We start from the raw sequence: 14,099 nt of genomic DNA, 5'->3' as shown, positions 1-14,099 counted from the left end.
CACCATCATCATCATCATCATTGTCACCATTATCACCACCACCACCATCATCACCATCATCATCATCATCTCTCTCATTTTTTAGTACTTCAAGTCTAAATTCTTATTCTGATCTCTTAAAGTACCTTAGACTCTTATCTCATCCTGCCAGCTTTAGTTCCTTCCTACTCTTCCTACTCCACTCCAGTCAGGTTTGTCCTATTACTGTCTTCATGTACATGCCATGTTCATTCCCTGCTCAGTGGCTTAGCTCAGCTTATTCCCCCTTCTGAAATATTATTTGCCACCCTCATCTAAAATCCACCAACCCCAGGTCAATTTCTTATTCCTCTGTGAGTAATGCTTCAGCCCACCCTAATTCCTTCCTTTTCTGAACTTCTACTGTAATGTCTGCTTCTCAAATTATTTTTGTCTCCTCCAAGTATATTGTAAGCTAATAATACTTGTGTATCCCCTACCCTAGTACCTAGAATTGTGTTTCTTGCATTATAGCTTATCAGTCAGCATTAGTTCTTGCTTGATTGATTACAGTAGGTCCCAATTAGAAAGAGACATGAAAGAAAAAAGTCCTCTGCTTTCACATTTACCTACTGCTTCTGGAGTGCCAGTGATCTTGGATTTGTGCCATTGTCCTCATTTCTACTGTTCTAAATCTACATTCACAACCCACACTTGTCTCTTGCTTATGCTTTAGGTGGTGATAAATGAATCATAGTCTCCTTGAGCTAGAAGTAGCATGATTCACTGTTTTATCACTAGGCAGAATTGTACTTATACAATAGTAAATTGTTGTTTGCTTCATCCTTCAAGTTCTCCTCTAAGTTCTCCTGCTATTCAAGGATATTCTACAATATCCCTATGGTAGGATAGGTGCATGGCAAGGGGTCAGAGGTGATATTGGGGAGGTCTACATGCATGGTTGCACAAAAGATTCAAGGCTATTTCTGTGGATGTTCAGAAATATCTCCCTGGGCATGATATCTAACCTTTCTTGTCAGTGTCATTTTGGCTCTGGACATGCCATCTCCTGTTTGGTACCCTCTCCATTTTTCAGACTTTGCTCCAGTCTTTTTTTTTTTTAACTTTTTTTGCTTTTTGGAGGGGGGAAGGCAGGGCAATTGGGGTTAAGTGACTTGCCCAAGGTTACATGGCTAGTAAGTGTTGTGTCTGAGGCTGGATTTGAACTCAGGTCCTCCTGACTCCAGGGCCAGTGTTCTGTTCACTGTGCCACCTAGCCACCACTCTTTGCTTAAGTCTTGAACCCTTCATGCTGGAAACTTCCATCCTCCAGTACAACCTCTCTGATTGGTGGCTTCCATAGCAGCAAGCTAGCACACCCAGGATGGCTGCTAGCACATGTTCTTTGATCTGCTTTCCTAAAGGAAAGCAACTCAAAAAGCATTAACAATCTTACTTTAATCAAACACATATCATTTACCTAGTTTAGAGGAAAAAGTCAGCACTCTGAACTTCAGAGAATACAAACAGAAGTTATAAGCAGACAAAAAATATAGACAGAGAAAATAACACAATTCAACAGACCAACAGACAGGGCTTCTAGCTGTCTGACCATTACATACATACAGTTAGTTACCAGAGAGAAAAGCACCAACATGTGGGTTTTCGATGGTTGCCCAGAATCTCATCTGCCCAAATCACATAACTCTTCCCATAAGGGAGCCCCAAAGTAAAACCTCACTCACATCAGGGAATATATAGCCTTCTCCAGGATCAGAGAACATCACAACCCTAATGACCCACTGCCCAGTTACAAAGTAACAAAAGTTGTGCCTTCCTGAAAAACAAACCTCCCCTAAGCAAGCTTCTTCTGTTGGGCTCAGCTCCACCCTTTGGCAAACTCCTCCAACCACAGGCTCCATGTGACCACATTCTGCCTATAAAGGAGCAGAGTATATTCTCAAATCAGGGAAGGTCCTCAAATTCCCTTAGGCTTATTAAGGGGCAGGGAAGATCTTCAGATTCTCTTACCATTACAGCTTCCTGTACATGACATCAGAGATGAGAAACTAGTAAGGAACTCTAGCTAGAGGCCATAGGCCTTAGGGTTGAGTTGCCCTGTTGTGTGGCGTGAGAGCCACACTGAATAAGGAGGAATAAGAACTGGGTATAATCTATGTGCCAGGTCAGGAGGGCACTTCTTACAAGATCATTGACCCCCTTTTTCCTCCTAATATGGCCCACCGAACATCTTGGTTAAGGCCAAAAGCCTTCTGCTGGTTGAGTTATAGATGTATCTAGTTCCCTCCAGAGGTATAGTTATGTCTTTGTCTCTCTGACAAAAGTGGGATTAGGAATTCTTAACCTATTTTTGTGTCATGGATCCCTTTGGCATTCTGATGAAAACTATGAACCTTTATCAGAACAATGTTTTTAATGTATAAAATACATAAAATTCCAAAGGAAACCGATTATATTGAAATATAATTTTAAAATATCAAAACTGTTATTAATCATCAGTTATCAAAATATTTTTTGGAAATTTATAGACTCCAGGTTAAAACAATTTCTGCTATAGATGTATTATTTGACCTGAACTCCTCTACCTATGCCTCCCTTGCTTGTGATTCCTTGGTTCCAAGTTAAGACCCATGCATTCATCGTACAGGTAGAGATGTTCCAAATAAAGACCTCCTGCTCTTTGCATTGATGATTGATTTACTTCATTTGCGAAAACCTCTAAGTCTCAAAATTCAGTTGCAATGGCCTGGGATAGATAGTCAGCAAAGGCTGTCTCATGCTCTGCAGTGATGGAGAATGATGCTTCCCAGAAATTGCTTTATCTGTACATCATTTTGCTGATATGCAGTGACTCAGATGGAGTCAATCTTGTAGTCTAGTAAAGTCTGTCCTTGCTCATCTAAATCTGTTCTTAGTAACTTGTCCTGGTATCTACCTACTCTTTAAAGGAAGAAAAGAACTTTTGAGATAAAGCTTTTGATGACATTTCTAATTTAAGTGTGCTATATCATCTTGTTATCAGTGAAGAAAAAAAAAAGGTTAAATGACTATCATTTTCTTGAATCTCACCCTAGCCTTGACACTACCATTAAGTTTTTCCTTAAGTTGTCTCCAGGCATAATAATCTGAGCCCTCTGTCTTTCTCTGTTGGGTGGGTCCTTTATAATATCTGCTGCTTTTGCCTGCATCCTATTAAATTACTCAGCACTGTAGACCTTGAACCAGCATAGTATTCTGAAACAGGCATACCTTGGGCTTTGCTTTATTGTATGCTGCAAATATATATGTTGCAAATATAGTGGTTTTTTTTTAACAAATTGAAGATTTGTGGCAACTTTGTGTTGAGCAAGTATATAGGCAGCATTTTTCCAAGGGCTCACATCATGTGCCTGTGTCACATTTTGGTAATTCTTACAATATTTCAAACTTTGTCATTATTATTATACCTATTATGATTATCTTTGATCAATGACCTTTGGTATACTACTGTACTTATTTTGGGGTACCACATGCTTGGATAATTGGTAGACTACAGTATAATGTAAATATGACTTTTATATGCACTGGGAAACAAAAAATTCATTTGACTTGCTTTATTGTGATATTCACTTTATTGAGGTGGTCTAGAATAAACCCACAATATCTCCAGTGTATGACTATACCATGGGCAGGGCCAGGCATCCATAAAGTAGGTAGGGTACCTTCCCAAGGTGATAGACTATTAAATATAACAACAACTGCAGTTTCTTCCCATGCATTAGAAAAGCAGATAATGTGAAAAGTGCTTCACATGCCATCATGAAAATATCTAATAGTCCTTTGGGTTGATCTAACCCGATAAAGTTATGCTAATTCTAAAATAAGTTGAGGAATTGCATATTTCCTGAATTCTATACTTTTCTGCCCTAGTTATTTTTCTATTGATTCAACTTTTATTGCTATGCCTTGTTTTCACATTTAAAAATACTTAAAGGGGTGGCTAGGTGGCACAGTGAATAGAGAGCACCAGCCCTGGAGTCAGGAGAACCTGGGTTCGATCCAGCCTCAGACACAACACAAAAAATAGCTATGTGACCTTGGGCAAGTCACAACCCCAATTTCCCTCCAAAAAAAAAATGTAAAAAAAAAATTAACCACTTAAAGATGGCTCCTACTTCCAGAGAAGTTTCTTGTAACAAAGTAAAAAAAAAATCAGTAAAACTAGTAATTCAGTGACCTTATTTTTAGCATTTTACATCTGTAGCACCATTCCCCTAATCACAGATTCTTACTAGCCTTTTCCTTTAAAAATGAATAATGTTGGGGTGGCCAGGTAGTACAGCGAGTAAGAGCACTGGCTCCAGTGTTGGGATGACCTGGAGATCGAGTCCCAGGCTCAGACACTCAGCACCACACCCAGAAATAACTGGCCGTGTAATCTTGAGCAAGTTACTTAACCCCAATTGCTTAAAAAAATGAATAATGTTGATAACTCTTCACTTTTAACACTACTGCTGCAATATCATGACATGCAATGTGTTGGTCAGACACCAAAATACGCTTTTGATTTAACAGGAAATTTTATGAGTTTGACTTAAGCTTTCCAGGTGAAAGGAACCATAGAGATTACCTAGTTTAACACTGTTTTTTAGAGATGAGTAAATGGAGGACTAAAGAAGTTAAAATTTTGCCTCCTACAGAAGAGGGAGTAGTAAATGGGAGAGTTGGGATTTAAATCTAGGATGACTGACTTCAAATCAAGTGGTGCCATGCTCTTTCTGTGGTTAATTCTTTATGAGGTGATATGTATTATAAATGAGAAAAAAGCATCAATACTATATATCATAAAATCTTTAAGCCTTTTGATTCATCCATATGAAGATACTTTCTTTTATGACAATGCCTTTACTGACTATTGACAGAAAGGAATCCATGCTCTTTGGCTTTGGCTTATTTCCCTCTCCCTTTCCCCCCCCCCCCCCCCCCCCCCCCCAGGAATGACAGATTTGTATTTAGTCATCCACATAGGAACATAAGTCAAGAAATGGAAACAATCTTAGTGACCCAGTCTAACTCCCTCATTTTGCAAATTAGGAAACAGAAAGACCCAGAGAGGTTAAATTACTTGTCCAAGGTCACAAAGCTAGTAAGTAGGATTTGAACCCAGGTCCTGAATAGGGCAGTCACATGGTCATACTTGTGCTTAATGAAAGCAGTTTTATCAATATAGTTGTTTGTCTTTCCTTTTCCAAGAGGATCAATGATATCATAGGGTGATGTTTTGACTTCTGTGTGAATTGCAATTAAGTGAAGCAGAGTTGCACAAAGTTGCCATGCTCACTCTCTCTTCCAGAATCTTAGAAGTCCCGTGGCAAAACAAAAGTCAAGATGCCTAGCAGTGGCCTGGGATGCAGTGGATAGCTTTGGTGTCTTCAATGTCTGACCAAGCTTACAGCACATGCTTCAGCTGCCTTGGTGGCCTTTGGAACAAACAGTTCTCATCTACCCATTCCACCAGGGGAAGTTTTTATATGCTTGGGGTAGACATTCCCTGTTGGTTTGAAGCCTGTCAGTTACTCCCAACCTGGTTTAGCATGTCTATGAGATGGTTATACTGAGATGTGGTTGCTGTCCATGCTACAGCTTCTTGGAGCTGTAGTGAACACCACAGTGGACACCAAAGGTGGATGAGCAGCCCTGAGAAGGGCTGGGCAAGCCCTCATAGCATAGGTGCTAGTTTTCACTGAACACAGAAACTTGATGATGCAGGAAAGGCAAACACTAGTAAGTGCTTACTATGTACCCAATACTGAGGAAACAGACATGTAAACAGTTTCTGCCTTCCAAAAATTTATATTCTCTTGGAGGGATGCAATGGTTACATGTGTAAATACCTAGAAAATTATTTGAGTAGAAACAGAGTACTAGCAACTGTCAGGATCTCAAAAGGCTTCCAACAGGAAGTGGTGTCTGAATAAACCTTGAAGCATTCTAAAAAGTATATGTGAGGAATGAGTGCATTCTAGGCCTGGGTAAAGCTATAGGAATGAGATGGTTTGTCTGAGGTTAGCTTTGGCAAAGCCTGACTTCTCAGTAGGGAAAGTAGGCTCCCTATTTTCACATTCATTGATTCATTACCCTTGCCTTCCATATCCCAAGGAAATTTGCTGATTGTGACAATAGTTAAGAGTCTGAAAGTTTAAAGTTTCCCAGAAAGGGGGAACTAGAAGAAATACTCCCTACCCAATAGAAATTAGGTATAAGACAGGTCATTTATTCACACATAGAAATACATTATAAGAATAAGAATCACAGCATAAATTAAAAGAATGATTTAGACAGGGCTAAATATCTTAACTTGTTATTACTAGTACTGGCAGATGTGAGAAATTATAAGGAATTTCCTCATGTTTTGTTAGACCATAAAATAGATTTTATAATACTGCTTAAGTCATGTTACATTCTTCCTCCTTTGGCATTGTCAGGTCAAATAACTCAACCTACTGATGACTTGTCTTTGCTGGCAATTCTTTTCTTGTCATCAGTTTACTCCAGCAGCTGCTTAGCCTTTTTCTTCCCTGTTCAGCAACCAGTATGTAGACTTTCAGGTATAAATTGCACATGGCCAAAAGCAGCTTTAATGTATGGCAGATTTAACATAAGTTATGAACATAGAGCTGACAAGATCAGACAACTAATTGAATATTGGGGTTGAGAGAGAAGTGGTGAATATGACACTGATATTGCAAACCTGCATTGTTAGAAAAATAATTACTCACTCAACATATCTAGACAAGTTTGGAGGAAGAGTGAGAAAGATAAGATAATGAGTTATGCTTTTAATGTGTTGTGACTGAAATGTATATTGGCTTTCATGGTGGAGATGTCCAGTAGCAAGAGTTGCCAATGTAGGACTGGAGTTCAGGAGTAGATTATTACTGGAGATGTAGTTTTAAGAATCAGCTACATGGAGATATTAATTAAACATATAAGACTTAAAGAGGTCACCAAAAGAGGCATTACACAGAGAAAGGAAACAGGACCAGGACAGGGACCTACAGTTACAGTATATCTGCCCATAGAAGGGTGAGACATAAATGATTATCCTGCAAAGATTTTCTAAGGATGGGTAGGATAGGTGGGAGTGAACCATGAGAGAACAATGTGATGAAAGCCAAGAGAGGAAAAGTATCCAGGAAGACAGGGTGACAGAGTATCAAAAATCAAAGAGAGACTTAATAGAATGGAGATAGGGAAAAGTGTTATTGGAATGATCTAGTAACTGCTAAATTTAGCAATTAGGAAATTATTGGTAACCTTGAATGGAGATTTTTCAGTCAAGTGATGGGTCAGAAGCTAGATTATAAGGAATTGATACAGGTGAGAAAGTAGAAGCAATGAATATAGAAAACTTTTTGCTAGGATAAGGCTGTGAAGGGGCAGGGCATGATAGCTTGGAGATTAAGGGAAGGTCTTTTAAGGATGATGCACAATTGGGCATATTACTAGACAGCAAGGAAGGAATTACCAGATAAGGAGAGATTGAAAAGGAGGGAGAGAATTATTGATGGGATAAGCGCCTAGAGTACTTAAAAGGGATTATAATCAAGGGCACAAGTGGAAAGGCCAAGGAACGTTCCTTCCACAGAGGATAAATCAAAAGAAGAGAAAATGGGAAATGATGTAGAGCAGTTTTGAGGTGTGGAGTAGGAGACGAGAGAATTCTAGGCAATTCACATTTTCTTTATAAAATAGGAAAAAAGGAGTAGCAAGGTGCCATAGTGAATAGTGTATCAGCCCTGGAGTTAGGAGAACCTGAGATTATATATGTGTATGTATATGTATGTATGTATACACACATATATGTATCTAGTGTCACACAAAAGGACTTCTACTGAGAGGCAGTAGTATAGGAGTGTGGTTAAGATGGTTAGACTTGAAAGAAGATATTTAGAATCTTCTGTGTGGAGATAGTCAATCAGAGATGGATAAGAATTCCCATGAAGCAAGGAGAAAGTCACTTGAGATTAGATAGCATAAGCATGTGGTGAACCCCATTGATTTGTGCAGTTCCCCTCTCACTCCTCAGCTCCTCCCCTGTGTTTATAGAAGTCAAACATCCTAGGGGTGGCCAGGTAGCACAGCCGTGTAACCTTGAGCAAGTTACTTAACCCCAATTGCTTAGGGGTGGCCAGGTGGCTCAGTGAGTAAGAGCACCAGCTCCAGTGTCGGGATGACCTGGGGATCAAATCTGGGCTCAGATACTCAGCACCACACCCAGAAATAACTGGCCATGTTACCTTGAGCAAGTTACTTAACCCTGATTGCTTTAAAAAAAAAAAAGTCAAACATCCAAAACCTGCTGACTGAGAAGGGAAATGTGCAACAGGAAGTGATGAGACATAGCAGTCATTCAAGAAGGATTTATTAAGCACTCTGTTAAGCATGTGTGCCAAGCACTGTGCCAAGTTCTGGAGATACAAATAAAGGTCTTGCCCTTAGCAAGTGTACATTATAATGGGGGAATTCAACATGTAAGTAACTAGGTACACAAAAGATATATGCACAGTAGTTAGAAAGCAATAAAGGAGGGGGAGACATTAGCAGCTAGGGGATTGTAGAACTCATAGAAGGTGGGGCTGAGCTTTGAAAGGAACCAGGTAAATCAAGAGGTAATAGAGGCAGTGGTGATATAGTCAGATCTATAGATTAGAAAAATTACCTTAGAATCTCAGTGGAGAATATATTGGAGTGGAAGAGTCTTGAGGTAGGCAGACCAGTTAGAAGACTCTAGAAATAATACAGATAAGAAGTGATGAAAACCTTAACTAGGGTCATATGAGTGGAATGAAAGGAATGTATACAAGAGATTCCATGAAGGTAGAAATGACAAGATTTGGCAAAAGACTAGATATGTAGGGAGAGTGAGAATGAAGCATTGAGTATGACACTAAGGTTGTGAGCTGGGTGACTAGGAGGGTAGTGCTACTCTTGTCAGTCATAGGGAAGATGGCAAGACAATAGGTTTCTTTTGTTGGGGGCAGGGTTAGAAAGATGATGAATTTGGTTTTAGACATGTTGAGTTTGAGACACCTAAGCAGTCTGAGATGTCTAAAAGGAAGGCGGTGATGTGTGACTCTGGAAAGAGACTAAGATTGAATATATAGAACTGAAAATCATTTGTAGATGTTTAAACTATGATTTAAATCACGGTGATGAGTGGTAGAGAGAGGTTCTATGGTCACAGTATGGGAGAAGTAGTAGTCACAGCCAAGTCAATGGTAGCAGTAGACTTCCTTTGCTAGGACTAGCAACTGAGTCTTCTCACTCTGCTCCATAAATTCTTATCTAGATGTAGTGAGAAGTAGCTAGAGATTCCTGCCAGCAACAGCACACTGAAAGGAATATCACCTGCCATCAGGAGTTCCAGTTTGTACTAGATGCTGAATCGGGGCTTAATCCTCTGAGAGGTCCTAATTCAGAGTTCCCTAACCTTCCTCTAGTATACAGACTAACTAGGCATGTGAATTGAACATCAGTTGCAAACTGTTGTCCATTGCTTTCAGAAGAGGCCATGGAGTTAAGCAAATTGGACTGCGCATTTCTTAAAACTCTCAAGGTGGGAGTAGCTTATGTACTATCTAGGAAATATCCAGACCTGGAGAAGACTATGGGCATGAAGCCATGTAATAGATCATTTATTATGTATTTGTTTATTGCCTTCATCTATTACAAGTCTAGAGTAAAGCATTATATGTAGCTAAACATACTTTGTCTTTTCCTGCGGTGATGTAACTCATTTAAATGACTAGGGTTCAGTTAAATATTACATGAGGGAAGGTACTTGAAAACTCATTCAAATTAGGTAAATCCACTCTAATCCATACCTTCTAGGTACTCGGTCAGCACAGATCACCAGAGAAAAGTAGAGGTGAGAAGATGAAATGTCATATTTTTAGAGAATTGACACAGAAAATATAGCATGTCTCCAGCTTATGGTTACTCATGCTTGTATAAGTTTTCCAGTGGAGCTCTGCAGCATGTAAGTAGGAGGAAAAAGGACTGATGGTAGGAATAAACTAGAGTTGGGCTTTGCCAAAGTTCAGGTGGTGATAGAATAAGGGCAAGAAAGTTCAAGGGTAGGGGTGGTGTGTTGTTAAACAGGTCAAGAAAATGAAGGGAGGGAAGGACAGTCAGAGTAGGGATGATGGAGTGAGAGAAGAGGGAAGAGTAGTAGGGTTAAAGGTTCTTGTTAGCATGAACAATAGGTTCAGGAGTTGTGAGGTAGAGGAAGAGATGGAAAGATTTTTGTTGTTCAGTCTTTTTTTAGTTGTGTGTGACTCTTTATGACCCCCATTTTGGGGTTTTCTTGGCAAAGATACTAGAGTAGTTTGCCATTTCCTTTTCCACTTTATTTGCCGGATGAGAAAGCTGTGGCGAATGGCGTTAAATAACTTGTCCAGGGTCACACAGCTAGTTAGTGTCTAAGGCCATATTAGAACTCATGAAAATGAATCTTCCTTATTTCAAGTGCAGTGCTCTATCTACTCTGCCACTTAGCTGCCCCAGTGGAAGAATGGGAAGCTGTAATTGAAGATAGCAATTTAGGGGTTTAAGGTTATGGAAAAAGCACAGCTATGCATAATGATCAGATATAACATATGACCATTCCTATGAGTAGCTGAGACAGTAGAAATGGAGGAAATGAATACACCAGAGCCAGTTTTAGGGGACATCAGTATATATATTTGTGTGTGTGTGTGTGTGTGTGTGTGTGTGTGTGTGTGTATACTGAAATTTCTGACTATGAGTATAGGGACCAGTGTAGGTGGAAAAACTGTGACCCAGTTTTTCTGGGTACTGACCTTCTTGAGAATGAATTGTAGATTGGCAAATGAGTATTGGAAATGCCTAAGACAGACTAATGAGGTATCAGGAGTTTTTGCAAAATAGCAGCAAAGGAACAGTATCAAAGAAAAGAGCAAGAAGTATGTCTGCTCCCTCTCCTTGACCAGTACAATGGGGATCTTGGAAAAAGGAACAAGTATTAGGGAGAATTGTCAGAGATTTAGTGTTTTTCAGAAGTCAGATTACTGCGAATGTAAAATGGAAGGAGTATGAGAGGAGGAGATTTAGTATGATTGAAAATTTGCTAACAAGAGAGTAGGAGTTCCAGAAAGCATCATAGACATATGGGGATGATATGGATGGGGATGAGTTGAGAGCAGTTATAGAGGCAAGTTTGATATTCCCTCCACCCCTCAACAGGTGGCAACTCAATCACATGAATTAGGGGAAGAGGAGGTGGGAAATTGCTAATCATAAAATGAGAAAAGTACTAATTGACTATGGCTCTGTCCCTACATAATTTTATGATGATGGTGAGGTGGGGGGGCAGTCAGATTGCACTCTCTCAAATACCAAGGAAGAAGAAAATATGATTGGACCCCTGGGTTAGTAAATGCCAGATGACAGGGAGCCAAGGAGTTTGGTTGAATTCATACTTGTTACCAGTTCCATTGTCCCACCCTAATATGATGAAGGATGATGATGCACACTAGCAAGACAGCAGGTGTGACCTGGCATACCAGGCACTTGGAAGACTTGGTGTTTGAACCTCTGATTTTCACTTAGAGAGATCTGGAGTCTTGGTGATGCTTGAAGAACACCAAGAGTTGAGGTGTTGTTGCTCTTATCAGATAGGTTGGTGACACAGGGCAGGGTGGGTGGTGGTGGTAGAAGTAGCAGTAGGTTCAGGAACAAGAAGGCCTTAAAATCCAGTCCCTAGGCATTCAGTGGTAATAGAGAGTTGAGAGTTGGCTTTTTTTCAGACTGCTTGATAACCCATCTATCTTTCCTCTGTTAGTGTAATGCCAAGCAAAGAATTATTTAGTGCCTTGTTTCAGCTATTTAATTATTTAGCACCTTGTTTCAATTCAAGTTTCTTTTAAGCCTTGCCCATGATTATATCAAGTCTTTGTTAAGAAACAGAACTTGTGAACCCAACAACTTGTGAACGTTGCTGATGCAACAGGAAGGGGTAGGACAGGGAGTAGCTAATGACCATACATAAGGAGAAGCCCAAGCTGGGAGAGAGCAGAACTGAGAAGAGAACGCTTATGGTGCTGGAATTGAGAAGGGGAACTTTGTGGTGGCCAGGCACATTCTGTTTGTTCTGTCTGTGTTGGTTTTTGTTTGTGATACTTTGTACAGAAGCCCTGCGATCTTACTGGAAGCCCTGAAAGAGGATTTTCTTGTTGTCTGTTTATAGAAGTCCTGGAGGAGGGGTTCAGAGGTCCTGGGACTATACTGACAATTTGTGCTGAGTTCTCAGATCCTGTATGTGGGTCTGTGTTCATTTGCAGGCAGATAGTGAATTGATGATGCTGCTGGCAATGTGCATGAATGTTGTTTTGTTGCTATTAAGCTTTGTCTTCCCAGAAACAGAAACTGTGAAGGACTTGAGGTGAACTGGACACTGTGAGCTTCAATATGGAATGGGAGCTGGACAAGGAGCTAGGCGAGAAGCTGAGAGCTGCCTACCTTTGAATCCAGGTGACAATTGGGTAGATTCAGACAGGAGTTGGGATCATGGAAGAGGAACCAACTCTGAGAGCCAGTCTCTAGTCAAGAGAAAAAGATCTCTTCTTGGGTACTTAATGCTGACTGAGAAGATCATGATTTACTGTAATCTAGTGGTGGAGAACTTGGACCTTTGTACTTTGTGTCCCTTAAGGAGGTTTGCTTCTTAAGGATGATTGAGTCAAGGACTTACTGAATGATTATACTTTGTGTCCCTTAAGGAGGCTTGCTTCTTAAGGATGATTGAGTTAAGGACTTACTGAATAATATCTTTTGTTTAAAACTATGTGGCCACTCTGGTGAAAACTATGTGGCTACTTTAGTGATAACTTGCTATGTTATAACATTGTGAATGCTGCACTTTTGTTTCTGTGAATGTTTTGCTTTAATTTACCGCTGAATAAACACAGAATTCACTATACTATGTAATCAGAACCTTAAAGCTGTTCAGAGCAGCAGTCCTCTGGAAAACTGCTCATGCTTAGCTTTACAGTTAGTATATTTTGAGGAGAATAAAACTTCCTAGGGACAGAGATCCAGTTTTCTGTGTCCAGTGATAGAGAGGGGAATAGTAAGTCCTAGAATAGAAACTTTAGTGTTAATTGGAAGCTCCCACAAGCCTGAGCATTTGGAAGTAATAGAAGGCTGTGATGTTCTTGTAGTGATATGGGACAGCCTACATGACTGTTGAGGAAAAAAATATGTGGTTGTTTTCTATTTGCTTATTTATAGTTGACTGAGAAGGATATATTAATCTTAATTTTCTACAATGCTTGGTAACAGCTCCCTTGAGTGCAGAGAGTCCATTATGCCACATTCTTTTTCCTGGATGTAACTTCTGGCCATGATACTTTAAGACTTCATCCATATTCCATGAAAATTTTAAAATAATGGTAAATAGTTTTCAAGAATTGTAGCCAATTCCTGATTGCTAAGATTCCTAAGATCCATACCATTAGTGCCATATTGATTAGAAATCTTAAATTTTAAAAATAATCATTGATAGCCCCCATTATGGCTTAAATTTCCACTTTCTCATACCATTTTGAAATGAAAGGAAACATATTTACTCAATTCAATCTGAGTGGAAGGTACTGAACTTATCAAGAAAGGAGGTAAAAGAGGCAACTAGGTGGCTCAGTGACTAGAGCACCGGTCCTGGAATGAGGAGGACTTGAGATCAAATCTGGCCTCAGATACTTAACACACTTACTAGCCATGTGACTTTGGGCAAGTCACTTAAACCCAATTGCCCTGCAAAATAAAGGCCAAAAAAAAAAAAAGGAGGTAAAAATGTCTTTGGGGTTTTGTTGTAGATAATGGTCACTAGGACCTGCATTTGGTGATCCATTTGGATGGAGTGAACCTCAAAGGAGAGGTTATTGATTGATAGTGGTACAGAGAGAATCTAGAAGTGACAACAGGGAATAAAGAGTATTCTGACTGCACTTTGGGGACTAGTGAATTGAGAGGATAATTCTAGAAAAGACCTCAAGTTGACTTTCACTGTGTTGCAAAATCTGCTTTTTGCTTGCTCTCTCTCTCTCTCTCTCTCTCTC

This window comes from Petaurus breviceps, unplaced genomic scaffold (genome assembly GCF_028583685.1).
Source record: "Petaurus breviceps papuanus isolate PSGF00001 unplaced genomic scaffold, PetGlider_PUasm1.0 90977, whole genome shotgun sequence".
NCBI lineage: Eukaryota > Metazoa > Chordata > Mammalia > Diprotodontia > Petauridae > Petaurus > Petaurus breviceps.
Note: the sequence above shows the minus strand (reverse complement) of the source record.